The sequence below is a fragment of the Piliocolobus tephrosceles genome, chromosome 12 (assembly GCF_002776525.5).
Source record: "Piliocolobus tephrosceles isolate RC106 chromosome 12, ASM277652v3, whole genome shotgun sequence".
In the NCBI taxonomy this organism is placed as follows: Eukaryota; Metazoa; Chordata; class Mammalia; order Primates; family Cercopithecidae; genus Piliocolobus; species Piliocolobus tephrosceles.
The window spans coordinates 6,924-15,090 of NC_045445.1; positions in this window are offsets into that span (position 1 = coordinate 6,924).

An 8,167-nucleotide genomic window follows, 5' to 3' on the forward strand; every position below is an offset into this window, starting at 1 on the left:
AATGGCATAAACCCGGGAGGCAGAGCTTGCAGTGAGCTGAGATCCGGGTTTATGCCATTCTCCTGCCTCAGCCTCCTGAGTAGCTGGGACTACAGGTGCCCGCCACCTCGCCTGGCTAGTTTTTCATATTTTTTAGTAAAGATGGGGTTTCACTGTGTTAGCCAGGATGGTCTCGATCTCCTGACCTTGTGATCCACCCGTCTGGACCTCCCAAAGTGCTGGGATTACAGGCTTGAGCCACCGCGCCCGGCTTCTCCGAGATCTTATTCCTAGGTTTGGACTGCCCTTAAGAATCAGCTCAGATAATGGGCTGGCGTTTGTGGCTGACTTGGTACAGAAGACAGCAAAGGTGTTAGCAATCACTGGGAAGTTACATGTTGCCTACTGACCTCAAAGTTTCAGAAAGGTGGAATGAATGAATCAGACTTTCAAAAGTAGTTTACAGAAAGTATGTCAGGAAACAGGATTAAAGTGGATACAGGCCCTTCTTATGGTATTGCTTAAAATTAGATGCACTCCTTCTAAGAAAACAGGATACTCCCCTTGTGAAATACGGTATCATAGGCCTCCTCCTATACCACGGGAGCTTCCAGGCACTACCCAAGAGATAGTTCAAATTGAATTACAGCAACAGCTACAGGCTTTAGGAAAAATTAGACAATCTCAACTTGGGTAAATGAGAGGTGTCCCATCAGCTTATTCTCTCCAGCTCACCCTTTCTCACCAGGTGATCGCATGTGGATCAAGGACTGGAACGTAGCCCCTTTGCAGCTATGGTGGAAAGGATCTCAGACTGTAATCCTGACCACCCCCATGGCTGTAAAGGTTGAAGGAATCCCAGCCTGGATCCACCACCGCCATGTGAAACCTGCAGCCAGTGAAACCTGTGAGGCAAAACTGAGCCCGGACAACCCCTGCAAAGTGACTCTGAAGAGGACAATAAGCTCTGTTCCAGTCACACCCAGAAGCTGACTGGTCTATGCATGGCCAAAGCATGAGGAGAATCATCATAGGACTCATTTTCCTTATAATTTGGACTTGTATAGTAGAAACTTCCACTGATTTTCCCGATATGGAGGACTGCTGTCAGTGTATACATCCAGTTACTGAGGTAGGGCGACAAGTTAAAACAATCTTTTTGATCTATAGTTACAATGAATGCCTAGGAACTTTAACAGGAACATGTATATATGACACTCAGTACAAGGTATGTAGCCCAGGAAATGACCGACTGGATGTGTGTTATGACCCCTCTGAGCCTCCCATGTCCACAGTTTTTGAAATAAAATTAAAGACTGAAGACAGGTGGGGCCTCAGTCACATACCCACTGCTTGCTCAATCAATCATGACCCTCTCATGTGTGCCCCCTTAGAGTTGTGAGCCCTTAAAAGGGACAGGAATCACTTACTCGGGGAGCTCGGCTCTTGAGATGAGTTTTGCCGATGCTCCTGGCTGAATAAACAACTTCCTTCTTTAACTTGGTGTCTGAGGGGTTTTGTCTGCAGCTTGTCATGCTACATCAGAATTAGCTGGACAAAGTCTTAGAAAATTTGATAAGGTTGGGGGCGCTGGGTGCATGGGTTAAGAGAACATGCATAAAATTCCTGAGACACCCACAAGCTTGCTATGTCCCTGTAATTGAAAGCAAATTGGACTGCAGGTAATTGGGGCTGACTGAATGGGAGAGGGCAGCAGGCAGGAGCACTCACGGGCCAGGAAACCATGGAAAACCATATGGACCTTGTTCTAAGGCCAGTGGAAACTCATTGGGAACATTAATCAGGAGAGTGACAGGATGAGATTCCATCCCCTGACACATGCACAGTAAGGGGAACAAAGCAATAGGTAGTAAGTCAAGCTAAGAGCCCACACGTGCACTAAGAAGATGGGGTGGAGCCACCAGAAATTCACACCTTATGCAAATGAGACACCCAGTCCTCATCGGTTTCTTATACAAGCCTTTGCATTCAACTGTAAAAACAGCAACCCTCTTCTGGGTCCCCTCTCCATAGCGGAGAGCTTTCAACTTTGGCTTATGAAACTTTCAGTCCAACCTCACCCTTTGTGTCTGTGCTCCTCAACTTTCTTGGTCACGAGACAAAGAACTCCAGGTACTACCGTATCAGGCAATGAGAAACTTCTATGTTGTCATGCGTTGGCAAAACTAGGACAGAAGCAGCTTGGATTCATCTCTATTCTTTAAATCTGCCAAGGTTGTGAAACTGAGAGAGAGTCACAGGAACAGTTTCTGGAAAAGAAAACTGGATCCAAAGGGAAAGAGACATTTTTCTCACCGTCGGCACAGGCAGTAAATTGAACTGGGTAGGCAGATTGTGTGAAGTTGCAATTCTGGTACTGGAGTAACCACTGGGGAATCAGAGAAAGGATAAAAGGTATTTTGTACTGCTATTGCATGTTTCCTGTAAGTATGAATTTACTGGAAAGTAAATTACTATAAAACAACCAGATCAATACCATACCAGGAAAGCAGAGATGACATCAAACTTCATTATAGAGGCTCCATTTCAGCCAAAGCTGTGAAACCAATCACTCTCAAAAGAGTGTGAATTTCATTAGCGGCCACTGTGTGGACATGATTCCATCAGTAGTAGGGGCTGCTGAGTGGATATTAACTACTAGAGGACATTGTGTGAATATATATTGTAGCCACTACGTCTTGGATGTTGAGAATGATCTCAGGGTGCAATGGCAACAGTGGGATTTGGGGGTTATATTTTTCTACATGAACCCTTCCTATGCAGAATCCTCTGAAGACTGAGGAAAATGAAGTTCTTGTCTCCCGGCTCCCACCATCTGAGGGGAGATGGTCAGAAGAGGCGGGTTCACGTACCATCTGGTGGCCATCAGGACTCAGCACAGGACGCTCTTGCTCACAGTTTATCGGTGGATGTGGGCCCCCTCCTGGCTCTCTTGAGAAATCACTACAATGCAGTATTCGTTTACTCAGTGCCATCATTTTGGAAATTCACTATCCCGTGTATTTTCCAAAAATACTGATGGAACAATTATTTAGAAACCACATGGAATGAGAATAATGTACATACAAACTAAAATTTACACAAAAATTCACTCACAATAGTCCATAGGCTGAAATTTGAAATGCAAAACTATAAACATTCTAGAAGAAAGCCTGCGTGACCTTGGATTTGGTGCTGAGGTTTAACACATAATACCAAAAGCCAAATCACAAAAGAAAAAATACTGATAACACAGACTTTATAAAACTAAACTTTCAACTCTGAGAAAGAGCCTATTCGGAGAACAAAGACAAGACACAGACTGGGAGAAAGTATTTACAAAATACATGTCTGGTTAAAACAATTGTATTAAAAATATAAAGAGATGTTGGGTGGGGTGGCTCATGCCTGTGATCTCAGTTACTCGGGAGGCTGAGGCGAGAGGATTGCTTGAAGCTAGTAGTTTGAGACCAGTCTGAGCAATATAACAAGACACTGTCTCTAAAAATAATGGTAACACAAAAAGAACTCTTAACAAGAAGCAATAAGATAATTAAAAACCCAATTAAAATGAGTAAACAGCTAAATGGACACCTGATCAAATAAAATATAAAGATAGCAAATAATCATACAAAAGGGTGCTCAACATATCATTAGGAAATTGTAAATTAAAACAACAATGAAATAGCTGCACACCCTTTAGAACTGCTGAACTCTAAAAGAGCCCTGACAAACCAGTTGCTGGAGGTTGAAGAACAGTAGGAACTGTCATTCATTGCTGGTAGAACGCACAATGGTACCACCACTTCAGAAGACACTTTTGCAGTTTTTTTCCAAAGCTGAACAACTCTCACCTTATAATCTGACAATTGCACCCCTAAATTGCCTGTCTTTAACTGCTTTGAAAAGTTATGTTCAAACATATACTAGCATGTAATTATGTATAGCAGTTCTATTCATAATGGTCAAAATGTAATCAGAATTTCTTTCAATAGCTGACAGTTCTATTCATAATGGTCAAAATGTAATCAGAATTTCCTTCAATAACTGAATACATAATCGAATTGGGGTGCATCTGTGCAATGCAGTACCATTCATAAATAGAAAGGAATAAACTATCTACACATGCAAAGACATGGGTAAATTCCACATGTATACTGCTAAGTGAAGGAAGCCAGCCTGAAGAGGCTATCACCATTTCACCCCATTTTATATGATATTTTGGAAAAGGCAAAATTACAGAGATAAACAAATCAGTGGTTACATAGGGTGGGTGTTTGAAGTATTCTGTATGGTACTTTAATGGTGGATACCTGACACTATGCATTTTATAAAACTGATAGAATTTTACAGCCCAAGGAATAAATCACAAGCTATACAAATTAAATCAAACTATTTAGGATGTAGTAGTATCCAAGGATAAAATATAGAATGGGACCAAGAATCTAACTGTATTACAAATTTATGGAAAAACTCACTGCAGGTGATGGGCAGAAAGTGCTAATCTGGGTCACTTTGGAAATGAGTAGAATCTATAGACTAAAAGCAGAATATACTGAATATAAATAGTGGACTCTATTTTAGAAAGTTCTCTCCCTCAGGTGTAATAGTTAATTTAAACCTATTATATCTGTAAAAAGAAAAAAAACCTGTTTTTCATCTATACTCTCAATACTTCACTTCTGACATCAAATATATGAGGGGTTTTCCCATATCAACCAATTCTCCAACTTTCTGGACACCAGCTGGGTGCCATATAATTCAATTTATGACATGAATTAACTGGAGTTATTACATACCTAATAGTTTAAGGGCTCAATAACACCAAACTGCCCCCCACTTCAGATGCCAATCACAACTAGTAAATCCCCAGTTTACTCACACTTCTGTATGACTTGGCTGCAAATTGAACAGTCCCACACCTCCTCCTCAGGATTGATAATTTGCTGTGATGGCTCATAGAACTCAGGGAAACATTTACTTATGTTTACACTGGTTAATATGATCTCAATGTTGGTGTCCCCCCAAAATTCATATGTTGAAACCTAACCTCCAAGAGTATGGTTTTAACAGGTAATTCATCATCAAGTGTTGAGGGCAGTCGGGGACCCCGAACACAGGGACTGGCTGGAGCTGTGGCAGAGGAACATAAATTGTGAAGATTTCATGGACATTTATCAGTTCCCAAATAATACTTTTATAATTTCTTATGCTTGTCTTTACTTTAATCTTGTTATCTTCGTAAGCTGAGGATGTACGTCACCTCAGGACCACTGTGATAACTGTGTTAAGTGCACAAATTGATTGTAAAACATTTGTGTTTGAACAATATGAAATCAGTGCACCTTGAAAAAGAATAGAATAACAGCGATTTTTAGGGAACAAGGGAAGACAACCATAAGGTCTGACTGCCTGTGGGGTCAGGCAAAAAGGGCCATATTTTAATTCTTGCAGAGAACCTATAAATGGACATGCAAGGAGGAGAGATATCACTAAATTCTTTTCCTAGGAAGGAATATTTCCAAGGTATTAATATTAATACCCTGGGAAAGGAATGCATTCCTGAGGAATGTCTATAAACAGCCACTCTGGGAATGTCTGTCTTATGTGGTTGAGATAAGGACTGAGATATGCCCTGGTCTCCTGCAGTACCCTCAGGCTTACTAGGGTGGGGAAAAACTAACTCTGCCTTGGTAAATTTGTGGTCAGACCAGTTCTCTGCTCTCGAACCCTATTTTCTGTTATTTAAGATGTTTATTAAGACAATATGTGTACCGTTGAACATAGACCCTTATCAGTAGTTCTGCTTTTGAATTATATGCAACAAATTTATGTTGTTTAAAAGTTACCCAGTCTATGGTATTTTGTTACAGCAACCTGAAAGGACTAAGACTCCAGTTTATTATAAAGGATATGGTAAAGAAAACACATGAACAGCCAGATAAGGGGGTACACAAAGCAAAATTTGGAAAGGTCTCATGTGCGGAAGCTCTGTCCTCATGGAGTTGGGGTTTGCCATGCTCCCTGCACTCGGATGTATTTAACAATTTAGAATCTCTTTAAACCCCATCTTTCAGGATTTTTTAAGAGACAAAGTCTTGCTCTATCCCAAGCCTGGAGTGCAGGGGTACAATGATAGCTTACTGCAGCCTTCAACTCCTGCCCTCAAGCAATCCTACTGCCTTAGTTTCCTGAGTAGCTGGGACTACATGTGGACACTACTACACCCAACTGTCTTATTTTCTGTAGAGATGGAGTCTCACTGTGTTGCCTAGGCAGGCCTCAAATTCCTGGCCTCAAGTGATCCTCCACCTCTTTCAGGGATTTTTATGGAGGCTTTATCACATAGGCATGATTGATTATTAACTCAATCTCCAGCCCCCTTTCCCCTCAAAGGATAGGATATGAAGCTGAAAGTTACAAGCTTCTAATCATGGCTTGGTGTTTCTGGTGACCATGACCCATCCTGAAGTCATCCAGGACCCCACCAAGAGTCCTTAGCAGAACAAAAGACATTCCTATTAGCTGAGAGATTTTTAAGGCATTTAGGAACTCTGTGTCAGAACCCAGGGTCAGAGACCAAATACAAGAACAAAAAATGCTCCTAGCACCCCTATCACTCAAGAAATTGTAAGGGGCTTGGGAGCTCTGTACCAGGAAATAGAGACAGAGATCAAACATATATTTATTATTAAATCACAACCCATAATTTGAATCCACAACAATAAATTCAATGTTTATACTGGAACAAGGGATTAAATAAATGGCAGATGGTGGAAGCTAATTCCTAGCTGTTGGAGTGAGAATTTACAGACAAGAAAGGTAGGGGAGGCTAGAATCATTCTTGTGATAATGGATCAGAATCCATTGATTGGAGATATCAGTATAAACTCACATGTAGCTTAATATATGCACAGATGGATCCACATAGAAATCTTTATAATTAGGCATGTATATGTAGGTTAGAACACACACGTATATATTTCCTTGCATTGTCAGCTGTGAGGGGCAAGAAGCAAGGAGCATATTTAGCTGCCAGATACAAGTTTTTAAAACCATGCTATAATAAAGGAAATCAGTGCTCTTGGAAGGAATAGCTAAACTAGGGCTGAGACAGTAAATGTATGAGCCAGGATACTCTTGAAGTATCAGAAAGAAATTGTTAAAACAAAACAAAACATGCCATTATGTCAAAGGAAAACAGGAGCCAATGGAAAGGCTCCCAATGGCCACAGATAGGAAACCAAAGCAACAAAATACTGTACAACTGGATAATAACCAAAAGATTGAAGTAACCATCTGGTTGTCCATACTGGTATAAATAAATGATTAAATAAATACACAAATGGGCCGAATAGAAATATCTTGTACAGAAGAATTCCAAATACCTGATGTAGACACTCAGCCATCAAGGAGGTAGAGTTAACTCCCCACTCCTTAAGTGTGGACTTTGCATGCTTCTTTCCTCCAAAAGAATACATACAGTATGGACATGGGCAAAAAGTAACTTCACACTGAGAAACCTGAAAACACCACCTCAGCCAGGTGATCAAAATTCATATTAATGGTGATAATGCAGCTCAAGAGCATGAAGAGACTAGAATAGCACTACACATCTGATCTGTTTCCCCCAAACCCATAACCATAGTCTAATTATGAGAAAAATATCAAGTAAACCACAATGAGAGAGATTCTACACAATACCTGACCAGTCTTTCTTACACTGTCAAAGCTATCAGAAGGAAAGTCTGAGAAACTATCACAGGCAAGAAGAGCCTGACATGACAACTAAGTGCCCTGTAGGATCTGAGATGGGATCCCAGAATAGAAAAAGAACTGAGGGAAACCAAATAAAATGTGGGCTTATCTAATAATAACATACTAATATCTGGTCATTAATTGTAACAAATGATGTAAGATGTTAAGAAGATATCTGATACGTACTAGTATGTTAATAAGAAGGAAAACTAGGTTGCAGCTACAGGGGAAATCTGCATTTTTCTTTCTAATTTCTGTGTGAATCTAAAACTAATTTAAAATAACTCTATTCAAAACATTGTAATATTTTTTCAAACATCTGTTTATTTATTTGTACTAATAATTAAGACTATACTTTCAGGGATCATTTCTATACTTTGTTATTAATTTGTACTAATATTTAGTAGTAATTGACACTAACTAGTCCTAC